The 27,395-nt window shown below is 48.5% G+C and overlaps 1 protein-coding gene across 2 annotated transcripts in view; it reads right to left on the reverse strand.

The window, feature by feature from the left end:
- The window catches only part of FKBP5 (FK506 binding protein 5), a 153,996-nt gene extending 128,613 nt beyond the window's left edge, over positions 1–25,383 (reverse strand). The window contains exons 1-2 of one of the 2 annotated variants that reach the window (XM_025382064.1): positions 25,308–25,383; positions 17,145–17,365 (exon numbers count right to left, since the gene is read on the reverse strand). The gene's annotated coding sequence lies outside the window, so the exon portion shown is untranslated. Of the gene's footprint in view, positions 1–17,144; positions 17,366–25,004; positions 25,175–25,307 lie in introns of those variants that run through there. The other variant, XM_025382066.1, reaches the window with a different exon arrangement.
- Between the last annotated feature and the right edge of the window lie 2,012 nt (positions 25,384–27,395).

Below are 27,395 nucleotides of genomic sequence, written 5' to 3' on the forward strand. Positions count from 1 at the left end.
TCAAGCAATTCTCATGCCTCAGCCTCCCGAGTAGCTGGGATTACAAGCGTGTGCCACCACACCCAGCTAATTTTTGTATTTTTAGTAGAGATGGGGTTTCACCTTGTTGGCCTGGCTGGTCTGGAACTCCAGACCTCAAGTGATCCACCCATCCTGGCCTCCTAAAGTGCTGGGATTACAGGCGTGAGCCACTGCATCCAGCCAGGAATGTTGTATTTTTATCTGGCAACCCTAACCTAACTCTTACATTTTCTTCTATCTTGGTCCAATAATTTCTCACTATCTCATTAGGTTTTTGATGCATTTAAGATTTAAATCATAATTCCTGAGTGATTAAATAATCTCTACAACAAACCCCTGTGACATGAGTTTACCTATGTAATAAACCTTCACATGTACCCCAAACCTACAATAAAATTAAAAAAAAAAAGAAAAGAAAAGACAGTCTTTTGACAAATGGTGCTGGAACAACTGGATAATGGCATGCAAAATATAAACTTTGATTTACATCTCACACCGTATAGAAAAATTAACTAAAAATGGATCCTGGACCTAAATGCAAAACCAAAAGCACTAACATTTCTAGAACACATAGAAAATCTCTGTGACTTTGCGTTAAACAAAGATTTATTTGATATGAAACTAAAGGAATAATACATTAACAAATTGTATTTTATCAAAAAAAAAGTTTTTTTCAAAGTTAAATTCAGGCTGGGCGCCGTGACTCATGCCTGTAATTTCAGCACTTTGGGAGGTCAAGGCGGGCAGATCACCTGAGGTCAGGATTCAAGATCAGCCTGGCCAATATGATGAAACCCCATCTCTATTAAAAATACAAAAATTAACTGGGTGTGATGGCAGGCACCTGTAATCCCAGTTACTTGGGAAGCTGAGGCAGGAGAATTGCTTGAGCCTGGGAGGCGGAGGTTGCAATGAGCCGAGATCATGCCACTGCACTCCAGCCTGGGCAACAAGAGCGAGACTGTATCTCAAAAAAAAAAAAAAAAAGATTAGCCAGGTGTGGTACTGGGCACCTGTAATCCCAGCTACTCGGGAGGCTGAGGCACGAGAATCACTTGAACCTGGGAGGCAGAGGTTGTAGTGAGCCAAGATCAAGCCACTGTCTAGCCTGGGCGACAGAACAAGACTCCGTCTCAAAAAAAAATAAAAAATAAAAGTTAAATCCCAACACATAGAAATGATATTCAAGGTGATTGATACCCTAAATACCCTGATTTGATCATTACACGTTCATGCATGTAACAAAATATCACATGTATCCCATAAATATGTACTAATATTATTTATCAATTTTATAAAAGATTTAAAGATATTTGTCTAGCATATGTAGTTGTCTTTGGAGCATTGGTCCAATTCTAATTGACCTTTCTGTACTGGGGAAATTCCTCTATTATGGGTTTTGCCTCTCAAACTAGAAGTCAGAACTCAGATTCCCAGCCTCCCTTGCAGCTAGAACATTGACATGTGACCCAGTTCTACTAATCACACACCCAAGAAAGGCTTCAATTCTGAAGTGCACAGAAGGAGGCTTGGTGATCACAATGGCAACAGAAGTGGTTTCGCAGGGTTGTAAGGTCAAGTTCCTGAAGTCGAATTTGGCATTGGTGCTGGAGGCAGGAGTAGCTGTGCTAACATTAAGTTCTCAGCATCAGTGCTCAGCAACAGTGGTAGCAATCATTTTCTCTGCGATGTGATTTTAGGCATTACCCCTGGAAGCTTAGCCTGGAATCTGTCTCTCTCCTCCCTCCCAATGATTCTGTGAGTTACCTAACAACCTGAAATAAGTCCCCTTTCTGCTCATTCTAGTCAGATAGGACTCTGTTATTTGTAACTAAGATCCACTAACGATACACCTGGTCTCTGGGCTCTGATCTTTCACTAAATAGTTGTGCAAACTTGAGAAATTTCTCTCCCCTCCATGCTGCAGTTTCTACTTCTATAGAGAAGTGGGGTCAGGTATCTAAAAAGGAGCTCCAGGCCTACAGAGTCACAGACTAGTAATTGAGAGCCCAGGGAAGCCTGTTGCCCGCTGTATTTCCAGGATGACCACTGCCAGATCTGAAGCTGCTTCTTTTTGTTCTTCCTAAGGTGCTGAACTCCAATGCAGCACCTACTGCCTTCACTTGGTTGTACCAGTGACACCTCAAGAGGAAAGAATGGTTTTCCATCTTTATTGCTCAGAAAACTAGGAATATATCTGGGTGGCTGGATTTAGCTCCTGAGGCAATTTCCCAGTTGCAGAAGCTGCTTTGAGACACCAAGATCACTGGGAGCCTCAGGAGAAGGCCTAATAGCTTGTCAACATGTTTTGTGGGATTTATAGATACCATATATCACTTATAGGCCTTTGTTTATAAATTGTATATTTTTGTAGACTGAGGTACAAAAATACTTACTGTTTGCAATCCCAATGACAATATGATTTTTTTTTGCCTTGACAAACTGATTCTAAAATTCACTTGGAAAAATGTGCATGTAAAGATTGCTATGAAAATTCTGAAAAAGAATTATAGCCCCACCAGAGATGAAAACATAGTACAAAACTGTCACTAAAACAATTTGATTCTGCCATGTGAAATGCAAATATATATATATATGTGTGTGTACATATATATACACACACATATACATATATATTTAGACAGTGTCTCACTCTGTCATCCAGGCTGGAGTGCAGTGGCGTGATCTCGGCTCACTGCAACCTCCGCCTACCAGGTTCAAGCGATTCTCCTGCCTCAGCCTCCTGAGTAGCTGGGATTACAGGCACACACCAATGCACCCAGCTAATTTTTGTATTTTTAGTAGAGACAGGGTTTCACCATGTTGGGCAGGCTGGTCTCAAACTCCTGACCTCATGATCCACCTGCTTCAGCCTCCCAAAGTGCTGCGATTACAGGCGTGAGCCACCGTGCCCGGCCTGCAAATTTATTTTAATCAAATCATACAAATGAAATAATATAAAACATAGAAATAGTTCTAACTACCTATGGATGTTTCAGAGCAGTGAGGAAACATTTAAGTATTCAACAACAATGGTGGAAAAACTTAGCTATCTGGGCGTGAGGAGGGTGAGGGGAACTAGGTCCTTACCTCATTTCTTACAACAAAAATGCGGCCGGGCGCGGTGGCTCAAGCCTGTAATCCCAGCACTTTGGGAGGCCGAGACGGGCAGATCACGAGGTCAGGAGATCGAGACCATCCTGGCTGACACGGTGAAACCCCGTCTCTACTAAAAAATACGAAAACTTAGCTGGGCGAGGTGGCGGGCGCCTGTAGTCCCAGCTACTCGGGAGGCTGAGGCAGGAGAATGGCGTAAACCCGGGAGGTGGAGCTTGCAGTGAGCTGAGATCCGGCCACTGCACTCCAGCCTGGGTGACAGAGTGAGACTCCGTCTCAAAAAAAAAAAAAAAAAAAAAAAAAAAAAAAAAAAAAAAAATGCTCCAGATGAATCAAAGATCTGAAGGTAAAAGATGAAACTATAAAGATAATATAAGAGAAAACACTGGCTGGATGCAGTGGCTCACGCCTGTAATCCCAACACTTTGGGAGGCCCAGGCACGTGGATCACTTGAGGCTAGGAGTTAGACACCAGCCTTGCCAATGTGGCAAAACCCCGTCTCTACAAAAAATACAAAAATTATCCAGGTGTGGTGGCATGCACCTGTAATCCCAGCTACTCAGTAGGCTGAGGCAGGAGAATCACTTGAACCTGGGAGGCGGAGGTTGTAGTGAGCCAAGGTCGTGCCATTGCACTCTAGCCTGGGCAACAAGAGCGAAACTCTGTCTCAAAAAAAAAAAAGAAAAAGAAAAAAAAGAAATACATAAGAGGATACTGAACCTCACTCATAAGGAAAATTATGCAATTTAATATAATGATATGCCATTTGTATCTACTTGATTTAAAAGTTTGATAATATACAATATAGGTAAGGATGTGGGAAATAGGGCAAAGCCATTTTCGTTTGTGAGAGTGAAGATTGGGTAACCTCTTTGGCAGATAATTTAGCAATGTTTATCAAATTTTAAAACCCACATACTCAATGACCTAGTATTCCACTTCCAGGAATTCATTCTATAGCTGTACTCCTACATGTTGGCCAAACTGTATATGCAACGATGTTCTCTGCGGTATTTGTAACAGCAAGAAACTAAAGATAATTTGATCATCAGTAGTAGGAGATTGTTTTACTAAATTATGGCTTTGCCATTCAACATATGCAATAATTTAAAAGAATATGATATGTATCTATGTACTTACATAAAAAGATCTATAAAATATATTAGGTGAAAAAGCAAAGCATAGAACAGAATATAATGGATACTCACACTTCTACTTTTTAAAAATGTTATATGTATAGTTAAATGTAATTAAAGTTCCGGTGGAACTTTACGGAAATATATGCAAGAAACTCTTAATGATGGTTATGCCTAAGGGGATGGGACTGGGAATCTAGGGTAGGAAAAAGGACTAGTTTTTATTGTATTTCTCTTTAGATTGTTTTAAGTGTATTACCAGATACTTGAACTACTTTCATAATTTAGATCACTGGTAAGTATGAAAAGACTTTTGACCTAACTTGTTTTTTTAACTTTTATTTTAGGTTCAGAGATACATGTGCAGGTTTGTAATACAGGTGAACTCATGTTAAGGGAGTTTGTTGTACAGATTATTTTGTTACCCAGGTACTAAGTTAGTACCCAATAGTTATTTTTTCTGATCCTCTCCCTTCTCTCTCCTCCCATCCTCCACCCTCAAGTAAGCCCCAGTATCTGTTGTTCCCTTCTTTGTGTCCATGTGTTCTCATCATTTAGCTCCTACTTACAAGTGAGAACATGCGGTATTTGGTTTTCTGTTCTTGCATTAGTTTGCTAAGGATAATGGCCTCCAGCTCCATGTTCTGGCAAAGGACATGATCTCATGACTTCTGACCTAACTTGTGATAAGAGAAATATAAACCAAGACCATGTTATACCTGTCAGAAGGATACATCATTTTCTCCCCAGAAGATTGCTACAGTTTTGTAATACAGTAGGTTGGTCAAGATGTGGGAAAATATTATTGGTAAGAGCAAAGGTTGATGAAACTTCTTCAGAGGGAAATTTGGCAATAACTAACACAGTCTTTGACCTAATAATTCCACTCCTAGGAATTTTTCCTGCAGAAATATTCCCATATATGCCAAGGAAGTAGGTAGGTATAAAGATCTAGTTCCTTGCAGCATCATTTGTGCTGAGTATAAATAACTTAAGGCCTGCCAACTGATTAAATAAATAATGGTACATTCGTACAATGGAATTCTTTTTCTTGAGACAGAGTCTCCCTCTGTCGCCTAGGCTGGAGTGCAGTGGTGTGATCTTGGCTCACTGCAACCTCCGCCTCCCAGGTTCAAGAGATTCTCCTGTCTCAGCCTCCTGAGTAGCTGGGACAGGTGTGCACCACCATGCCTGGCTAATTTTTGTATATGTAGTAGAGGTGGGGTTTCACCATGTTGGCCAGCCTGGTCTCAAACTCCTGACCTCAGATGATCCACCTACCTTGGCCTCCCAAAGTGCTGGGATTACAGGCATGAGCCATCGCACCTGGCCTTGTACAATGGAATTCTATATAGCGTTTTTTTAAATGAGGCAAATCTATGTATACTTATAACAGAGATTGTTAGTTGTGCCCCACTATCCATCCTCCTCTTCCCCTCTGATTTTTGAGCTGGGTACATGGCTATTTGAAATAAAGAATAAATTTTCCAGCCTCCTTTGCTGGTAGGTGGGCCCCTGTGTTCTTGTTAAAGTTTGTTTTTTTTTCTAGATAGATGCAGATGTAATGGCAGGAGCTCAGACAGTCATGTTGGAACATGAGGTAGAAGCCCCATGTTGAAGATGGCATAAAAACGATAGAAGGATCCTAGGTCCCTGATAATTATGGAATCTTAGTATTGCCTGGCCACTTACCTTTGGACTTCATTAGAGAGACAAATCAATGTCTAATTTTGCAAGGCATTGATGTTTTTAATTTTCTTTCACCAGCAGCCAGATCTAATCTTAACTGATACATATCATATTTGTCTGTTTTCACGCTGCTGATAAAGACATACCTGAGACTGGGCAAGTTACTAAAGAAAGAGGTTTAATTGGACTTACAGTTCCGCATAGCTGGCGAGGCTTCACAATCATGATGGAAGGCAAGGAGGAGCAAATCACATCTTACGTGGATGTCGGCAGGCGAAGAGAGCTTGTGCAGGAAAACTCCCCCTTAAAGAACCATCGGATCTCATGAGACTTATTCACTATTATGAGAACAGCATGGGAAAAACCTGCTCCCATGATTCAATTACCTCCCACTGGGTCCAAACCATATCACATATAATGACGTGGAATGATTTCTAAGATAAATTGTTAAATGCAAAAGCAAGGTGCAAGCAATGCATACAGTATGATACTATTTTTGGAAAAAAGTGCAGAAAGATATAACTATGTTTGCATATGGGCAGCATTTTCCAGAAGTATATACTGTTTGAATTTTTCACCATGTGCAAATATAACTTATTCAAAAGTGAACTTTAAAAAATCAGTTTTAAACTAATTAAAAAATGATTTGTATTTCTAAACCATAACAATTTGATTTTTTAGAAATCAACATAGTTTGATGAAACTATGGTTGTTTTTTCTTTTCTTTCTTGTTTCATATATTTGTAGGATTTTAAGATATTTACATGCAAAAGAGAACAGTCCCAGACAATAAAAATAACTTAGGCTTTAAATATTTCTGATGTGATGTTATGCAAACGCTTTCATTCCCAGGACCCCAAAGGTCAATATGTTGAACATACATTTTAAACTTGCAAGTCCATTCAGCAATATATATAGAGCATCTGTGATCTTTAAGGCACGGCTTTTAGGTAAACAAAACAGACAAGATATGTTTGTTTATGGAGCTTATGTTCTCATGGGACGAACAGGGTAATGTGATAAAAAGTGTTGAGAATTCCATTAGAGAGGGTAGTGAGGGAAGACCTCTGAGGAGGTAACATCTGGGCTAAGGCCCAAATGATGAGAATTCCAGGAAATGATCCTAGCACATGCAGAAGCAGAAGGATGCTCAGAGCAGTTGCGGAAGACCAAGGGGCAGGAAAAGTAGCTTCAGAAAAGGTAGCAGGGCAGCATCTGTGTGCTTCAGCGAGAGATACTCCGCACCTAACCAGAAGTGCAAAACATAGGGCTGGGTGCAGTGGTTCATGCCTGTAATCTCAGCTCTGTGAGAGGCTGAAGTAGGAGGATTGCTTGAACTCAAGACCAGCCTGGGCAACTTAGGAAGCCTGGTCTCTACGAAACATAAAACAATTAACTGGGCATGGTGGTGTGTGCCCATAGTTCCAGCTACTCAGGAGGCTGAGGGGGAGGATCACCTGAGCCCAGAGAGGTTGAGGCTATAGTGAGTCATGATTGCACAACTACACTCCAACCTGGGTGATAGAGTGAGATCTTGTCTCAAAAAAAGAAGAAAAAAAAAGTGTGAAAACTAAAAAGCCAATGATACCAAGAGCTGGCCAAAATGTGGAACAGTTGGAACTGTCATACTTTGCTGGTGAGAACATACAGTCACTTTGGAACACAGTTTAGCAGTTTATTTTGAAGTTAAGCATACACACATTTGCCATACGACTCAGCAATTCTGCTCCCAAGACAAATAAAAACATGTGTCCACAAAAGGAGTTGTACAAGAGTGTTCACAGCAACTTTTTCATAATAGCCCGAAACAACAAACAACCATAATGTCCATCAACAGAAGAATGAATAAATAAACTGTAGTATAACCATCTAGTGGAATACAATACAGCCATAAAAGGGAGCAAACTACTTAATATGTGCAAAAACATGAACAAATCTCAAAAACTTTATGTTGAGCAAAAGAAGCCAGATACAAAAGAGTACATACTGTATGACTCCATTTATGTAAAATTCTAGGAAATATAAATCTAATCCATACTGATAAAAAGCAGACTGGACCAGGTAGGGATGGGCCCTTGCTTGGACCAGGTAGGGATTGATTGCAAAAAGAAACAAAGACAGCCGGTGCAGTGTCTCATGCCCGTAATCCCATCACTTTGGGAGGCTGAGGTAGGCAGATGACTTGAGTCCAGGAAGTCAAGACCAGCTTGGGCAACATGGCGAAACTCTGTTTCTACAAAAAGAAAAAAAAAAAAAAAAAAAAAGCCAGGTGTGGTGGCTCGCACCTGTAGTCCGAGCTACTTGGGAGGCTGAAGTGAGATGATCACTTGAGTCTGGGAAGTGGAGGCTTCCCTGAGCTGTGATCTCACCACTGCACTCCAGCCTGGGCCGGACAGAGTAAGTCCCTGTCTCAAAGGAAAAAAAAGAAGGCCGGGAGCTGTGGGTCATGCCTGTAGTCCCAACAGTTTGGGAGGCCAAGGTGGGTGCATCACCTAAGGTCAGGAGTTCAAGACCAGCCTGGCCAACATGGTGAAACCCTGTCTCTACTAAAAATACAAAAATTAGCAGGGCGTGGTGGCAGGTGCCTGTAATCCCAGCTACTCAGGATCCGAGGCAGAAGAATTGCTTGAACCCGGGAGGTGGAGGCTACAGTGAGCAGAGGCCGTGCCACTGTGCTCCAGCCTGGGCAAGAGAGCAAGACTCCACTTCAAAAAAACGAAAGGAGAGGAAAGGAAAGAAAAGGAGAGGAAAGGAGAGGAAGGGAGGGGAGTGGAGGGAAGGGGAGAGGAGGGGAGGAAAGGAAAAGAAAGAAAGATAAGAAAAAGAAACGGGGAAACTTAGAGTGGAGGAACTAATCTACATTGTGATAGACATTACATAGGTAAACATTTGTCAAAACTCATCAAACTGTATACTTAAACAGGTGCATTTTACTGTATGTAAATTATGCCCCTGTAAAGTTGATTTAAAACACACGGTGTGTGTGTGTACTTACTAGTCTGGTACATTATGTTTCTACTTCTGTCTGTTTTTTTGTTTTTTGTTTTTTGAGACAGTCTCGCTCTATCGCTCAGGCTAGAGTGCAGTGGTGCAATCACAGTTCACTGTAACCTTGAACTCCTGGCTCATGATCCTCCACTTAAGCCTCCCAAGTTGCTGGGACTACAGGTGCATACAATCACACTGGGCTAATTTAAAAAAAAAAAAAAAATGTAGAAACAGCATGTCCCTATGTTGCCCAGGCTGGCCTCAAACTTCTGGGCTCAAGCAATCCTCCCACTTCAGCCTCCCAAAGTGCTGGGATTATCGGCATGAGCCACCACACGGGGCCTCTCTGTATTTTCTAGAAAATAGCTTGTAAATAATTGTTTGTTACCCACTCTCTATTTTCCCTTTATCCCCTGCACCAAAGTGAATTAAGCCCGTCACCTGGAATTTCTAACTATTAAGGCCAACTCCATCCTCTCAGCCCTCGCCACAGAGATGTTTGTTTCCATTTTACAGCGGAATCTTAGAGAAGGCTTTTGTAGAATGGGAGGTGTCAGGAGAAAGCCCCAGAAGTGGGTAAGGAGGGTAAGTATGGTAAGGTGGTAGTTATCTTGCAGGGAGATACACCTGGAAGTTCAAAGAGAAGCATGGAGGCCCTCATGGTTTGCTCAGGAACAGCTCGTAGGGCCTGGCACTAGGAAAGGGCCCAGGCTCCATTTCGTAAGCCAATCCCCTCACTACCTGCCCCTTCACAGCAAGGAGCCAGATTTGTCTACCATCCCAGCCTAGTTCCCAGAGATCTGAGGGCTGCCATTGCATAGCCAGATGCTGCTTTCACCCTGGCATGCAAACCACCAACAGGTATCTCCCAAGCCTGGCAACGTGCAGGGCAGTAAGCTGGCTCCCCTCAGGGAGATGCTGAGGCACCAGTGCCTCGCCTTCTAAGACTCACTTCTGACGGCAGGAACTGGGCCGACCCTAGAACTGAAGCTGGCCGTGTGGCCTGGTCACTCCCCAAAACTATTTAGTAAACTCTCATCACAGTTTTGCTGTCCTGTCCAGGTCCTGTGGGCACAAAGCAAAACTAATTTTATCCCAAAGCCGGGTGTGGTGGTGGGTGCCTGTAGTCCCAGCTACTCGGGAGGCTGAGGTGGGAGGATCACTTGAGCCCAGGAGGTTAAGGCTGCAGTGAGCCATGATCACCCTACTGCACTCCAGCCCAGGTGACAATGCAAGATCTGGTTCCTGCCCCCCAAAAAAAAGAAGAAGAAGAAGAAAGAAAGAAAAAATCTTAAAACAAGAAGCCAGTATCAGTAGAGTGGGCATAAGTGGGCAGGGGCAAAAAGAGGGGAGTGACTCCTTGGGGCATGTGGTGAGTGACAAGGATGTGGCTCAGGTCAACGGGAGCCACACTTGTTGAGGGAACCCTAGGACTAGAATGAGGCAGCAGCCAAGGCCAAATCCTGTGGCCTAGAAGAGGGACAGTCCAATGGAATTTTGCCTCATTATGAAGACAGTTGGATCCAGTGACAATATTAGCTAATGTCTACTAAGCCCTTAATGAAGCTGGTGGTCTAGATGGTCTAAGGTGCCTTAACTAATTTAGTCTCCAACAACAACCTTATGAGATAGACACTACCACCCTTTGACAGTTAAGGAAATGGAGGCACAGAGGTTTTAAAAGACCTGCCTTTCTAGCAAGCAGCAGAGCTGTGACATATACTCTAAGCCACAACACCTCTCAGAAGTCAGTGTACGAGGCTGAAGCAGCTTAGGTGGAGGGTTGGGGACCCAGGGATCAGCAAACGCTCCTGCCCTGGGGATTTTCATGTGAGCTTTTTCCCAGACTTAAGGGCTCAATTTGCATAAACGGTAGCAGAGAATGTAAAAAGCAACCACTTGTCCAAAACTGTGCAGCCACCCAGGAGGGCTGTGACCTGGACTCACACCCTCACATCCTCTCTCCCCTGCGTCCCTGCCCTGCCTGTCCAACTACTAAGCCTCGGGGTCCAAATATTTTCTTGACTTCCTGCCCTTCTCCCTTCCTTCTGACTGTCGAAATCTGTCAAGACTCAGCCCAAATCTCACCTCTTCCAGAAATCCCTCACAGACATCCCTGATTGGAACAATCTGTCCCCAGTCCATCCACTGAGACGTGAGGCTCTTTCAACTGAGGCCTGGGGTCACTTCTCAGTGGGTCCGTCTCCTGGGGGCATAAAACCACAAGGCTTGCTTAGTAAGGGGCTGACACCCATCCATGGTTAAGCAGGTCCTTAGGGGGTTATGAGGACATCTCTCTTCACTGACTTGAAAAATCTTAGGCGGCCGAGCGTGGTGGCTCACACCTGTAATCCCAGCATTTTGGGAGGCTGAGGTGGGTGGATCACTTCAGGTCAGGAGTTCAAGACCAGCCTGGCCAACATGGTGAAACCCCATCTCTAATAAAAATGCAAAAATTAGCTGGGCATGATGGTGCCTGCCTCCCGGGTTCAAGCAATTCTCCTGCCTCAACCTCCTGAGCAGCTGGGATTACAGGCGCCTGCCACCACACCCTGCTAATTTTTGTATTTTTAGTAGAGACAGGGTTTCAGGGTAATCCTGAACCCCAGCTACTCAGGAGGCTAAGGCAGAATCACTTGAACACAGGAGCAGAGGTCGCGCCCCTGCACTCCCGCCTGGGTGACAGAGCAAGACTCAGTCTCAAAGAAAAGAAAAGAAAAATCTTAGGCTTGGAGATTCACATAAATTCTATTTTAAAAGCAAGATGGGCTGGGCAAGGTGGCTCACACCTGTAATTCCAATGATTTGGGAGGCTGAGGCGGGAGGATTGCTTGAGCCCAAAAGGTCCAGGCTGCAGTGAACTGTGATCATGCCACCACGCTCCCACCTGGGCAATGGAGTGAGACTCAGAAAAAAACAAAACAAAACAAAACAAAAAAACAAAAAATAATGCCAGACACGGTGCCTCATGCTTCTAATCCCAGCACTTTGGGAGATTGAGGTGAGCAGATCACCTGAGGTCAGGGGATTGAGACTAGCCTGGCCAACATGGTGAAACCCCGCCTCTACTAAAAATACAAAAATTAGCAGGGTGTGGTGGCAGGTGCCTGCTTGAACCCGGGAGGCAGGAGAATTGCTTGAACCCGGGAGGCAGAGGTTGCAGTGAGCTGAGATGGAGACATTGCACTCCAGCCTGGGTGACAAGAGCGAAACTCTGTCTCAAAAAAAAAAAAGATGTATAGCATTTTACTCTCAAAATGTATTTTCTTCAAAAATACTCTGTGTTCTGCTGGGCGTGGTGGCTCACGCCTGTAATCACAACACTTTGGGAGGCCAAGGTGGGCAGATCACCTGAGGTCAGGAGTTTGAGATCACTCTGGCATCCGTGTGGAGAACGGAGAGAGAGGATGGTATAAACCTGAAGGTGAGATCCTTCCAGCCCCTGTGCCATTAGAAGCCCTGGGAGGGAAGTGGTGAGAAACGCCAAGGCAGTGGTGGTGAGGCCTGAAGGAGGGGTTGGATGGAAAGGATGGGACAAGAATAACCCATGGGATGTGAGCACTGATTGGATGGGGTAGGGGAGGGCAGAATCTAGGGTGGCCCAGAAGTTTCTGTCCTGGGCTGCCATGTGACCTTAGTTACCAAGATAGGGGAGACAGCTGGGGGCAATGGCTCGAATCTGTAATCCCAGCAACTCAAGAGGCCGAGGTAGGAAGATTGCTGGAGGCCAGGAGTTCGAGCCCAGCCTGGGCACAAGGTAGGGAGACCTTGTCTCTAAAAACATTTTAAAAAATAAGCTGGGTGAGGGCAGGGCGCAGTGGCTCAAGCCTGTAATCTCAGTACTTTGGGAGGCCAAGGCGGGTGGATCATCTGAGGTCGGGAGTTCAAGACCGGCCTGACCAACATGGAGAAACCCCATCTCTACCAAAAATACAAAAATTAGCTGGGCATGGTGGCGCATGCCTGTAATCCCAGCTACTTGGGAGGCTGAGGCAGGAGAATCACCTGAACCCAGGAGGTGGAGGTTGCAGTGAGCAAAGACCGCGCCACTGCACTCCAGTCTGGCAACAGAGTGAGACTCAGTTTCCAAAAAAAAAAATTAGCTGGGTGTGGTGGCACACACCTATAGTCCTAGGTACTCGAGAGTCCAAGGTGGGAGAACCACTTGAGCCCAAGAGTCCAAGGTTGCAGTGAGCTATGATTGTGCCACTGCACTCCAGTCTGGGCAACAGAAACCCTGACTCTAAAAGAAAAACAAAATAGGGAAGATAACAGGAAGATCAGGAAAGTGGCAGTGTCTGTATGGTCTGGGAGGGGTGGGCAGAGGCGATGGCCTCAGTGTGCAGCACGTTGTGTTTGAGTTCCACTCTCGGGAGTTCTTCTGCCTATGTGAGGTTCCCCAGTCTCTCACACCAAGACACACGCACCCTTAGAAGACAGTTACTGTGTCTTGTGATTTCTGTGCCACCCCTCACCCTTCCTACCTGCCCCAACCCATCCCAGGTACATGCTCTGTACTCAGTGACTGCAGCTGAATCGGGTTTAATTGAATCCAAGCTTCCTCCCTGCCCAACTCTTGAGATCTGGTAACTGGGTCGCAAACATTTTCCCCTAACTGGCTGGTCTCTGGATTTCTGCTGTGCTGCCCTGGAGGAGTCTGAGAGAAGCCACCTTTCTGTTGAAGGGGTCTAGACAGCTTGGAACCCTGCTGCCAGTCCCAAAGCTGCCACATCAACCTTGGGACTGAGCCCTCTTCCAAGCCTTCCCACCTCCCCATAGGGGAGAGCATGGGCCTGGGGCATCTGCAGCAATGGGAAGAATGGATGGGCTGGAGGGAGGAGTGTGGCAGTGAGAAGAAAGACCAGCCTTGTGTTTACTGGTCTCACCAAACCTCAGCTCCTTGGAGACCTTTGTTCCTAGAAGTGATGGAATCCTTACCCCGCCCCTCCATCCCCATTCCTGCCAGGCACCCAAACAAGGTGCAGTCTCAGAGTAAACCCACAGCTCTTGTGCACTCTCTCATTCCCATAGAGCCATCAGTAGGAAAAATTAATAGAAAAGACTCCAGTTGGATATAAAGCCAGAGGCAGCTGGGAACCAGCAACTGAGCCCACATTTCCCCTACAGCGTCCTCAGCTCAAGGCGTGTGAGCTAGGCTCACCTGAGAGCTGAGGGTGGAGAGGAGCCCCCTATCATGAGACAGCGTGTGAGTGTGTGTGCCTGTGCGCCCGTGTGTGCATACATGTGCCTGTGTGCCTGTGTGTTCATGTATGTGTGAGTGTGTGCTCCATGTGCACATGTGTTTGTGGGGCTATGTGCCCATGTATGCATCTGTGTGTATGCATGCATGTGTCCACATCTGTGTTGCCCATTATGCGCCCATGTGCATGTCTGTGTGCATCCTGTGTGTATGTGCAATGAATGTGCACCCATGACAATGCCCACCCACGGGAGGGGCAGGGGAGCTGTGGGAGCAGTGGGGGACATTTTCGCAAACTTGCTGTTGTGGGCAGGCAGGTAGGAGTGGGTCTGGATATGGTTGTGGGAACAGGAGTCATGTGTTTGTGGTGGAAGGAGGATTTCTGCTCGGGTGTTTGTGAATGAGGATGGACAACTGAGGCGGGGCAGCTGTGCTTCTGGCTGAGGCCCCGCTGTCCTTCCTGGGGTCACCTCCCAGGGCAGCCACCTTTGCCAGAAGTGCCCAAGTTTGATGCTCCAGCCTGGGCTGGCATGGCCAGCAGAAAGCACAATGTCTTGGAGGCCCAGCAGAAGGATGACATCAGTCTCTGAATGTTGAAAAGGGGCATGTGAAAGTGTAGGGCGGGAGGAATAAATCCCTTCAATTCCTCCAAAAGTGACTGACCCCATCTCCCTGGAAGGCTATGCCCTAGGATGGGAGGGTTGCAAAATGGAGGAGGCTCTGTCTGTTCTGGTAGTGGAGACCTGGGTGACACCACTCCCCAGATGCCCAAGGACTGGGGGGCTTCTGGGGGTGGCATTTGAATTAGGCCATAAATGATTAGGAGAATGTCAGAGGAAGGAAGTGGGAGGGGAAAGGGGGCATTCCAGGCGGCAGAAACAACCCGAGCAAAGGCACAGAGGCAGGAAAATGCAGGGTGTGCTTGCGAGAGTCAGAGGTCCTCTGCAAGCTGCCTCCCGCGTGTTCATGGAAGAAAGCTGAGACCCAGAGAGAGGAAGTGTTTCTAAGACCTAGCAGTAGAAATGAGGTCCTCTTACTCCAGGTCAGTGCTTTTTGTTATCCTAAAAAGCTTGCAGGAGGGAACACCGGGGAGTCGGCTGTTGGTTTGGTTTCCTTTGCTTTCTTGTCCCCATCTAGGGCTGAATCAGGGATCCCTGTTCTTTGCCTTCCTCTGCCTGCAGCTAGTTGTGTGATTCTGAATAAGTCACTTCCCCTCTCTGGGCCCCTCATCTCCAATATGAAGGAGGTATAAGGCCTGGCCTCACCTGGGAATGCCAACTGGGACTCCATAGCAAGCTAAAATGTGGCTTAGTTATCCTCCTATCCCCAGCACCTGGCAGAATCTACGGCACGACATAGGTGCTCAAATAACTGTTTCTGAATGAAGAAAGGAAGGACAGAATGAAAAGCATCGTGACTCTTCCCTAGCACTGTACTTTGACAGCCTCAGCCTCTCCCCTTCCCAGGCAGGACAAAGGATGTAGGAGTCCCAGACCTTGAAGAGGAAGGCAAGAAAAACAAATAACCTAACTACACAGGGGCCCTAAACTCTCCCTCTGGGGGGATGCCCCTGAGAGAACCTTTCCTTGCAGCCTTGGCCTTGCTGAAACTGCGCAGTGGGGAGGGCCGGGAGGAGGGGCAGGGACCTCTAGCAGAACAGGAGGCAGCTGGGCCTGAGCCACGGCTGGCCCTCCCCTTGCCCCCTCCCAACTCACAGCCTCTCTGCTCCAAGAAGTGTCCCAAGCCCTCTGGTCCCAACCCTGAGGGGTTGGGCTGAGTCTGAAACCTCCTGTTTCCCAGGCCAATGATACCTTCATTTTTTTCCAGTTCCAGTAACCCCCTTTTTTGAGGCCTCCCTTTCATGTTAAGAACTTTATTGCTCATTTCCCTCTTCTATGACAGCAGCTGTATTTCTTTTAACTTTGTAAAACACACACATGATCTATGGTGATAGATAGAAATCAGAATCAGTTGCCTCTGCGGTGGAGACTGACTGGAAGAGGGCACAAAGGAATTTGGAGGTGGTGAAAATGTCTGAAATCTTGATCTAGGTGATGGTTACATGGGCAGATATATTTGTCAAAATTCATCAAGCTGTACACTTAAGATTTGTGCATTTTACTGTATGTGGAATGTATGTACATTATACCTCATAAAGCACTGCTAGCATCTAAAAGATACACATAGGGAAAAATACAAGGAATGGACATGCTCAGTTTAATGAATTATTTAGCCAGCGCCTGTGAAACACCACCCACAATGCCTGGTGCCCCTGTGTAGTCCACAGAGCCTGGCTATAACCAAACAGTTTCCCAGGGATCCCATCAACACCCACAGACGGGGCACTCCAGACACCGTGTGCCTCTCGCTTCCCGGATTCATGGAAACACAGAGACCAGGAATGGGGCAGAGCCCACACATAGGCTTTGGAACCTAGAATTTCCCATCAGTTCAACCCCAAGCTTGACTGCAACTCCCATTCTAGTGAATTGAAGGAACAGAAAACACACCATTTCCCCTTTCTGGGAGGGGGGTTTCCGTACCCGGCCTCCTCCAGTGAGTCTTGGCTGGGGGTTGGGGGTTGTCCCTAGTTAAAGTCAAGGAGAACTGTGCCTTCCCTGCATCCCTGCTAAAAATAACCCGAGGCAGTGTTGCTGCCACTGAGCAGCAGGAAGGACAGAGTCATGTTTTGCTTTAAACCTAGAAGCAGCTCGGCAGTTGGGGGCTAGGGCGGGGTGGGAGAGCAGACTAGGGATCTGAGAACCCTGGCTGTGCTCTGTGCACCCCCACCCCCAGCTGCAGCTGGTCTTCCGGGGGTGCCTGGGAGGGGTGTGTGTGTTAGCGCGTGCACGCGCATGTGTGGTGACAGGGCCTCCCAGCAGCAGAGCAGGAAGCCAGGGAAGGCTGGGAATGGGTGGGGAGGGGTCTCTGTCCTGCTAACTGGAGCATGCAGCTGGAGGGCCCGGTGTCACGTACTCCATGGGGTCCCTACCTCCTCTGAGAAGCGTTCTGTCCCTGCAGCCCACGCCGGGCTCCCTGGGGGTCGGTGAGGCTAGCCTTCTGCAGCGTGGCTGCCTGCCCCTCGGGGGCTCCTTGAACACACAGGGCTGGGGATTGTCGCTTCGTAGTCCCTGTCTCTGTATGGCTTCTGCTCTGCCCAAAGAGATTGTGAGGTCCTCAAGGGTGGGTGCAGTCTGGCAGTGAGGAATTTCCCTGGAAACAGGAAGTACAAGATGTGTCAATGTAGGATCCTAGCAGAGGAGTGAGAGGCTGGGTAAAGGGAAGGGAAGAGGCCCTCCTGGCTGCTCACTCTTGCTCTCTCCTCCCACCACTCCCCTGCCTGTCTCATGCATCAGAGGCCTCACATTGTTGGTCTCTCTTTCTCTGTGCATGTTTTGGGTCCCCAGCTGCTTGGAGCCACCATCATCCTGCAGTTGGCCTCCATTTCCCAAGGTAACAATAAAGAAGAATCACCATTAATTTCACAGGTACGCCATTCCGGGCACTGTGCTAACCCTGATGTGGATGATCTCATTTAATCCTCCCAGCAAGCCTGTGATATTAGAATGATTACAATTCCTCCCTATTTACAAATTAGGAAACTGAGGCTTAAAGTGCTGAAATGCTAGTCTAGGATCCCACTGGTAGTACATGACAAAGACAAGGCTTGAAGTCATGTTATGGAACACAGAGCATGTCCAAGATGACTGTCCAGGAGACAGTAAGAATTTTAGGGCCGGGTACGGTGGCTCACGCCTTTCATCCCAGCACTTTGGGAGGTTGAGGTGGGTGGATCACCTGAGGTCAGGAGTTTGAGACCAGGCTGGCCAACATAGTGAAACCCCGTCTCTATTAAAAATACAAAAATTAGGCAGGCGTGGTGGCAGGCGCCTGTAATCTCAGCTGCTTGGGAGGCTGAGGCAGGAAAATTGCTTGAACCTGAGAGGTGGAGGTTGTAGCGAGCTGAGATCATGCCACTGCACTCCAGCCTGGGAAACATGGGAAACAGAGTGAGACTCTGTCTCCAAAAAAAAAAAAAGAATTTTAGAAATTTGACCATTCTAGATAATTTAGGACACATGGTTGCTGAACTTGATGCTTTTATTAAAAAAAAACCACACACATACGTGCACACACCCCAAAATACCCCAAAAATAGTGGCTTTTTTTTTTTTGATGGAGTTTCGCTCTTGTTGCCCAGGCTGGAGTGCAATGGCATGCTCTCGGCTCACCACAATCTCCGCCTCCTGGGTTCAAATGATTCTCCTGCCTCAGCCTCCCGAGTAGCTGGGACCACAGCCATGTACTACCACACCCGGCTAATTTTGTATTTTTAGTAGAGACGGGGTTTCTCCATGTTGGTCAGGCTGGTCTCGAACTCCTGACCTCAGGTGATTTGCCTGCCTCGGCCTCCCAAAGTGCTGGGATTACAGACGTGAGCCACCATGCCCAGCCGACAATAGTGGCTTTACAGCCAAAATGTGTACTCCCAGTTGTGATTCTGATCAACAAACTAACCTTCCTGACCAAGCCTCAGTTTCCATCTCTACAAAATGGGTATAATAATCCTTGCAGAGGATTACTGAAGAGTGGTGGATTTGAACCCAGCCTTTTTTCTAAACCTGGAAAACACAAAGCTCTTTCATGCCTTGAGGACTTTGCATGTGCTGTGCTGTTTCCTGTGCCTGAAACCCTCAGCCTGCAGATGTTCACATGACTGGTTTGTTCTTGTCAACCAGGTCTCAGCTCAAACATAACCTTCCTCAGAGCAGCCTTCCCTGACTACTCAGCAGACGCCCATCACACTCCATTGCATCCCTGTTTCATTTTCTTGTTTGCACATATCGTGATCTGAAATTTTCTTTCTTTGTTCTGTTTCGTTTTTTATGGTCTGTCCCCTTCCCAACTGCCAAGGATATACGTTTCTTGAAAGCTGGAACTTCTGTGGGGTTTAATGACCCATTCATGGTGCTTAGAGCAGCACCTGGCAAACATCAGAGCTTGCTAAACATTTATGAATGAATGAATGAGCTTTGGAAATAGCATTATATTTAAGTGACTAACTCTCACAGGCCTTGCTGAGGGCTGTGAATGTGGGCTAATGGGGGATCAGAGGAGAGTGCTTTGGGCCTGGCTCTGACCCAGACTCAGCTCTGAAGCTCCCGGGCTGCAGGGAACCATGAGGCTGCCTGGGCTTTCGGCTGCTCCAGGATAAAGGTCAACTCTTGTTGGAACACGAGGTCCTGCACCATCTGGGCTTGCCTGCCTCTGGCCTCATCTCCCCGGGCTCTCCAACCTGCACTCCATGTCCCGCCAGACCAAACAACTCCCAGTGCCCACCAGAGAACACCGGGCTGCTTCACGCCTGTATGCTTTTATACACACTGTTCCTTCTACCTGGAACGCCCTGCACCCTTGCTCTGCCTGGCCAGTTCCTCTCTCCCTGAACCTTCTGCTCTGGTCACACCCAGTCCCCAACTTCCCAAGACGTTATAATGATCTGTTTTTAAGTAAACTAGGGACTCAGACTTCCCAAGTAGCCCATAGGAGGGCAGCGACCAGGTTTTGTATCCCCAGTTTGTAGCACAATACTTGGCACACACACAGTAGGTGCTTAATAAATGCTCAGGCATGGCCAGGCGTGGTGGCTCACACTTGTAATCCTAGCACTTTGGGAGGCCAAGGTGGGTGAATCATGAGATCAGGAGATCGAGACCATCCTGGCCAACACAGTGAAATGCTGTCTCTACTAAAAATACAAAAAATTAGCCGGGCGTGATGGCGGGCGCCTGTAATCCCAGCTACTTGGGAGGCTGAGGCAGGAGAATTGCTTGAATCCAGGAGGCGGAGGTTGCAGTGAGCTGAGATCACACCACTGCACTCCAGCCTGGGCAACAGAGAGAGACTCTGTCTCAAAAAATAAATAAAAATAAAAATAAAGAAAGAAATGCTCAGGCGCAGGTGTTAGACTTTGGTTCCTAGGGCATTAACTCAATTCCTGGGACACACAGTAGGTGCTCCATAAGTACCCACTGGATTAACAAGGCTGAGCAATCTGACACTGGAAGAAGCTTGGGACAAGGTGAGGCATAGGGCATGGGGGTAGGAACAAATGGAAGATGCTTTCTGGGAAACAAGATGGTGTCGGAGGGAAGAAGGCAGAAGGGATCTTGGGAAAATTCCCAGAAGACTGGAAATATAAAAAGCAAAAATAAAAAGTAAACACAGATAGATGGAGGCAAACAGGACTCTCAGTGAACAAGGAGAGAGACTCTCAGTGAACAAGGAAAGAGAAATTCAGAAGGAAAGATAAACAAAGAAAAATGAACTCAGAGAAAGAAGAAGTTCAGAAAGACAAAATGTGCCCATGAAAGCCATAGAGGACAGATTGCCAGAGACCAGAACAGGCCAACTAAATACATTATGTCTGGTGTTCCTGCTTCATCCCCTGGGGGTAGGCAGATAAGGTTGGCATGGGCAGCGTGGTGCTGTGGTCCCTTCCTTGGGTGATAGGGCTGAGTGAAAGCCCACACATCATCAGGACATCTTGGAAAACTTTTCCTCTCTTAGCTCAGGAGAGGCCCTGTGACAGGAAACAAAGCACCCCAGACAGCAACTACAGACCTAGTTTCTTGCCCTTAGGCATGCAACTTAGCTGCTCTTGCCTCAGTTTTCCCAGCAGGAAAGTGGGTCTGATTCTTACTTTAGAGGCATATTAAGATCATACTGAGTTCAGGCAGGTACATTAAATGTACACAGCCTGATACAAATGCCAGGGATTGACATAATGGTGGTGCTTTCTCCCAAAGGTCTGCTGTGAACAGGTCCTAAGAGAGGCTGTGTCACTGTCACTGGGTGCCACAGATAGACCTGACTTCAGAGCCCCGGAACCCAGGCTCAGCCCATGGTTTCTGGATCCCAGAGCCAAATCAATACAACCAGGCAGTTTATTCCTGGGTGAAGGGTGAGGGGCAGCAGGCATGCCAAGCAGCCAAGAGACACACGGAGCCCACAGCCAGCAGGCCTGTCTGTCCAACTCCACTGCTGAGACTGTCCTCTGGGGCCTTGCTAGCATCCAGATTGCTGCCTGTCAAATGGGCTAAAAACAATTTTCTAGCTGTTAGATCACGCCTCAAGGCATGTAGGAGCTCCAAGGAGGCAGAATTCTCCTTCATTTGAAGGGAGGAGGGAGTAAGACTGGAGGCTTGAGAAATGGAGGATTTGCATTTTAGGTACATAATCTGAGCAAACTCAAAGACTATTTTGAAGTGCGGGCTTTGGCCAGGTGTGATGGTACACGCCTGTAATCCCAGCTACTTGGGACATTTACTCAGGAGGCTGAGGTGGGAGGATTGCTTGAGCCCCAGAGGTTGAGGCTGCAGTGAGCCATGATCTCCCCACTGTACTCCAGCTTGGGCAACAGGGTGAGACCTTGTCTCAAAAAAAAAAAAAAAAAAAAGTGCTGGCTTTGGTGTCAGACAGACCTGAGTGTGAATCTCAGCTGAGCTCTGTTGTTTTTCTGAGCCTCAGTTTCCTTAACTGTCAAAGAGGGCTAACCATAGCGTCCACACCCCAGAATTGTTCTGAGGAGTAAATGAGATCCTGTAAATAAAGACCTGAACCTCAACCATGGGTCTAGTAGTGAGTCTCCTGCGCCACAGTCTTTGCGTTCCAAACACTGGTGGGGGTTGCTGTGCAGAGATAATTCTCCATATAAGCAATCAAGATTAGCCATCGATGTGAATAATAATATCCCATGCTCCTGTGGGAGGAAGGCCAGATCATAAACATATTAGTCTCTCAATATCTAAGCCACTTTGAGGAGATTAAACTGGTCACAACTCAGAAAATCATTGAGAAATCATCAAGCGTCAAATTCCATTAGGAATGTGTGACTCCTGCGGGTGACAGTATAGGTAGATTCCCCTCCCTGCCGCCAGGCCCCCACCTCTGCCTCTGTTCTCTGTGACTGACAAGGAAGGATCTGTGATTACCAGGTCTGCCAAGCTTTTGGAGGCAACTTACATAGTGCTGTCACTGGGCTTGTCTAGCTGGGCTCAGGAATATTGCTAAAATGCTTGGGAAACAAGGCTAGCAAGGGGAGAGGGATCAGCCTCAAGGGTCCAGAGAAACTCCAGACCTGGTGTGGAGATTCCACAGCTTCAGAGGCAGTTTCAAGGCTGGGTAATGGGAGAAAGGACTGGGGACTTCACCCTTCTGGAGTCTTAACTTCTACAGGGTCTCTCTGCACCTCACCCTCCCACCCCCAGCAAGAGTTTAGAACCTAAAGACTGGGAGTGGGAAGCAGGAGACTCATTTCTTGATCCATGGGGGGTTGGGGAGCCCAAGTGGAAGATGGGGAGATGAGAGTAGGGGTAACTGACAGCAGGATGCCACAGCTAAAGAAGGAAGTATAAATATAAAGCGGCCAGTGTAGGACTGGACAGAGGCCATATGAAACACACGGTACATTCCGGCCCCAGCGTAACAAACTGTACCAGCCTTTTTGAGAGCTGTGAGCACTAAAAAGGGGAGGGAAGAGAGCAGAGGTTCCTTCGAGGTTGGCCCTGCCTCCTCCTCCCCCACTTCTCCCACAGCTCGGGGCACCGCAGGGAAAGTCCTGATGTTCCTTTTGCAACCACAGGAAACCTACCATCCCTGCTCACACTCTGTACCCTGTTCCTCTCAGCAGCTCCAGACTGGGAAGGAGCAATAAGTGTGTATGCATGGGGTGTTTGGGAGAATGTGGGGTGCAGACAGCCACAGCAGCCTAGGTGACACCCAGAAAGGCGGCAAACATCACTTGGATACTGGCTGGAAGTCACAGCCTGTAAGGGCTGCAAGAGAGGCACAGATGACGGCGAGGAAGTGCCTTGTCCAAGGTCACACAGGCAGTTGTTCACCAGGGTGGGACCAAAGTGCATCCAGAACTAGGCAGTGCTGGGCAGCTCTCTTGGGTGTAGTATGTAGGAGTGGCAGGCCAGAGAACAGACAGGGCCCAGGGACTGAGGGTGGGGAGCCCAGATCCAAGGCTGCCTCTGTACTCTGGTTGGCTTTGGGAAGGCGGGCCTGGCTTGGGCACCGTCCCCTCCAAGCCTCCCAATCCTATCCCCCCAACCTTAAATATTAGAGATAATGCATGTGAAGTGCCTAGCGTGGAGGTTGTTTTGTGGTGATGTCAACCAGAATGAGTCACATCCACCCCTCCCCTCTCCTCCTCCTCCACACACACACACACAGCTCAAGGCCTAGAACCTCCTGGGATCTTTCTCCCATATCACCACCTTCTTTCTTCTGAGTCCCTATAGCTATTACACACATTTGGTACTCACCACCTGCTGGCTTGGGTTATTATTTAACCTAACATGCAGTGTGTTTGTCTCTTCAATTGCCCAAGGGGAGGATATCATTTCAATACACCCAATATTTATTGAACATGAACTCTGGTGCTGAGCCTGGCCTGTGGGGGATGAGTTGGAATGGTGGCGGGAGGCAGGGGCAGTAGAGGAGAGGGCTCAAAGAAGAAGCAGACTTTGTTTCTGCCTCAAGGACTTTCTAATCTGGTTAGAAGAACAGGATTAGTAAACAGATCGCTAGAATATGAGACAGGCCACACGCTGTGCCGTGAGAAAGGTACAAACTGAGTGTGCTGGGCGTTCAGAGGAGACGGGAATCAGATTTGGCTGGCACTGTTTCAAGGAAGCTTTATGAACTGGAGCAGCAGAGATGGGTAGACAGGGAGGACGGGCACTCCTGGCATGAGAAATGGCACAGCAAACTGTGGAGGTGGGAAGGAGAGAGAACAAAGGACTTCAGGACTGTGTCTTAACCTCATAGTGACATTCTCTAGCAGGACCCAACACAGAGCCTTCCTCATGGCAGACGTGCTATATAAATGCTTTGTCCCCTCCCTGGTTTGGAGACAGTGGGATCTTTAGGACCAGCACTTAGTGATGTCTTTCCACAGAAGGATGGGTAAGGAGAAAACGTGGCTCTGAATAAACCGGGGGTTTGGAGCTAAACACAGGGAAGGGTCAGATTCCAGGGTCAGCTTGGGGTCGTCTTCCTTGGCCTTGCCCTTCTTCCACCCTGTCGTCCACACCCACCCGCCAGTGTCTGGGCTCTCCCTACTCCCGGCGTCCTGCCAGGGATTTCCCAAACCGTCCAAAAGGGCTGGGCTTGGTTTGCCAGCCCCGGGAATCCCTGGAGTCTCCGTGTTCCAGGCTGCTGTGAAGGATCAGGGAAGGGAGGCTAGGAAAGGGGAGGCTCCTCCTGGGGATTGCTTGAATTGGCCCCCTCAACACGGGCTTCCGTTGTCACATGACTGCGTCCCAGGTCTCGCAAGTCTGGGGCTGGCGAGCTCCAGCTATCCTCCTCTTGCCTCCTGGACTGAGCGCTGGAGAGGCACGGACTGAGCGCTGGAGAGCGCTGGCGGCAGCCTGGGTGGCTCCTTCTGCTCGTAGAGCTCCCCACACCTGCTCCCTCCCCCAGCTGTGCTAATCCAGGCGCCACCCAAGCCTGGGGTACCCAACCAGGGGCAAATGGGGGATGGCTAGGCCTGGGTGTTCCAAGGCCGGTGAGTGGGCAGGGCTGCGGGGCCCACGCGCACCCCGGAGGTTGCTGGCCAGCCCCTGCCCCAGCGTGCAATCGCATGGTTGCGGCGGCCGGGAGGCTGCGCGCCGAGCGCAAGCCGCGAGCACAAACAGGGCGAGGAGGCTGGTGTGAGCGCCTGGGCCCGCTGCCAGCGCGCCGGGGCTGGAACACAATGTCCCGAGCGGGCGGGCGGGCGGGCGGGCGAGCGCGAGCGAGAACAGCCTGACTCAGCAGCTGGGTAAGTGGGTGTGCTCGCTCACCAGATCAACCGCTCTTGCAGCCTGCGGTCAGCGACGACCCGGCACTCGGCGGCTCCCTGGAACGGGAGGGGCGAGCGTACGGCCCGCTCCTCTGCTTGCGCCCGAGCCTACCGCGCTGGACCTCCACGTGGCCGGTTTGCGCATCTCTCTGCCATCTAGCCCCTATATTAAAGCGTCTCCCAGCCCCCAGCCTGAGCGCAGCAGGCTCTGCCCACCTGGGAGGAGCACTCTCCTCACCCCACCCGACAGGTGTGGCCAGGCACACAGCTGCTGTGTACATGTTCTGTTTTCCCCAAACCTCACCCCTCTGGGACGCCTCGGAAGGTCTTGGCATGGGGGATGTAACTCTTAGTTGCAAACAGAGGTAGGAGTTTGTTCTGGGGTAGTGCCGGAGTAGGGAGCCGAGGAAGAGGATCCTAGGAGAAAAGTGGGACATAGGGCAAGAGGATCTCCCCTATCTCTGTCCTCAGCTGACCCAGAGTTCAGAGTCTCTTCCTGCCCCCTCCCCTCAAAACCACAAGGCCCCTGAAGATTTCCTCCTCGGAGGGAGGGACAGGCAGGTGGTGTGGTGTTTTGAAGCCTGAGACCCTGCTTTTCTGCCCCCACCCCCAAACCACAATAAAGACCCAGGAATCCTGCCACCTAGCCACAAAGCTCCTCCTTCCACCTCTATGCAGGGGAAATGGGGTCCCATTTGGGGTCCCCACTGGGGACTTATGCTGTCCCTATGCTGTCTCCTGGCGTCTTGTGGGGCCATTGTGATGATGACAGCAGCCCAGAGCAGGGCTCTTCCTGGGGATGGGGACCTGTCCCACGTCCCAGCTTCCTGGGGTGCTGCGCAGTGCCCTGAGGGATGCTTTGTGCCTGGAGAGTGCCAGGGCAGCCGCGGAGGAGTGGTTCCGGGAAAGGCCCTGGCAGGCAGCATAGGCCTGGGCTCCAGGGCCTTTGAGGGTGGGCCTAGGGGAGGGACCTCAGGCTGCTGAAGTGCCTTACCTGGGCCTCCTGCCATCTGATGGCATCTCTGGCACCCTCTGTGGCTAAAGATGCCAACACAGGCCTGAGCCGTGGACCCCCTTCCCATACATACATCACACTTCCCACACAGGCTCTCACCCAGCCAATGCACACTGCATCTCCCAGTTGGGAGGCACCTTCACTGCCATCTACTCCCACCTTCTTCCTGATGCTTGAAATCTGTCCGTGATCCCAGGTCAGTGATTGCTCGAGGCTATGACAGGGACACTCTCAGACAGCAGCCCACTGCTCTTCTGGACTTCCCTATCTCCAAGTCCAGTCACCTATGGGACACCTGCCCTTACATGGCCTAGAAGTGACTGAACTCATATTCATGTCCCTCACACCAGCTCCTCCCCATTGCCCACCATGACCCTCCCAGTCCTGAAACTCACTGCAAAGGTAGATTAATGTTTAACTACTTTCTCTCCTTCATCATCCTTATGTCTGATATCTTATCAAATTCTTCCCTTTGTTGCTTTTATTTCAAAATATATTGTTTGTTCATTACTTTTCTCCTTCACCCTTTCCCCTCCAGCCCCATAGATTCCACCTTTGGCCCGAATTCTCACAGCAGCTGCCACACTGTCCTTTCTTTTTCCTTCCTCCTACACACCCTGCTGGAATAATCTTTCTCAAACATCATTTATTGTGTATGTTATCAACTTCAGACTCCTCAACCAAGCACAGTGAGTACACTAGCTAACCTGTGTATTCTTTGTGAGATGGGACCTGAATTCACTCATGGCATGTCCAGGCCACAGGGTTGAGTGCAGTGCCTCCTGCACAGCAGGAGGGCAGCAAATGTTCCTCAAGTGACCCATCCATTTGGTGGTGTTCCCTTTCCACCGTTCCGATTCTCTCTCCTGCCTTGGTCTCCCCAGTCCCATCAAGCCTATTGGCTTCCCAATGCTCACTGGGGCCCTTTTGTTTTGAAGGGCCACTGTTTTTCATTTCCCCAAAATCTTAGGTGGCTGGAGGTGGGGAGCTGATGGGGAAGGGAGAGGCCGACATCCAAGTTAATATCAGGAAGGTTGTGGCAAATACCAACTGCAAAACCTTGGGTGCAGAGTAGAATGAGGGCAGATGCCTGCTAGGAGTCCCTGTTCAGTAAGAGACAAAACCACAGAGGAGGGCAGAATGTGGAAAGGAGAGTGGCATAACTAGTGGCTTCCCTCTGAGCCTGTGAGCTGCCTTTAATCTTTTCCTTTCTTTTTTTCTTTTTTTGAGATTGAGTCTTGCTCTGTCGCCCAGGGTGGAGTGCAGTGGGGCGATCTCGGCTCATTGCAACCTCTGCCTCCCCAGTTCAAGCAATTCTCCTATCTGAGCCTCCCGAGTAGCTGGGACTTCAGTTGAACACCACCACGCCCAGCTAAT

This window comes from Theropithecus gelada, chromosome 4 (genome assembly GCF_003255815.1).
Source record: "Theropithecus gelada isolate Dixy chromosome 4, Tgel_1.0, whole genome shotgun sequence".
In the NCBI taxonomy this organism is placed as follows: Eukaryota; Metazoa; Chordata; class Mammalia; order Primates; family Cercopithecidae; genus Theropithecus; species Theropithecus gelada.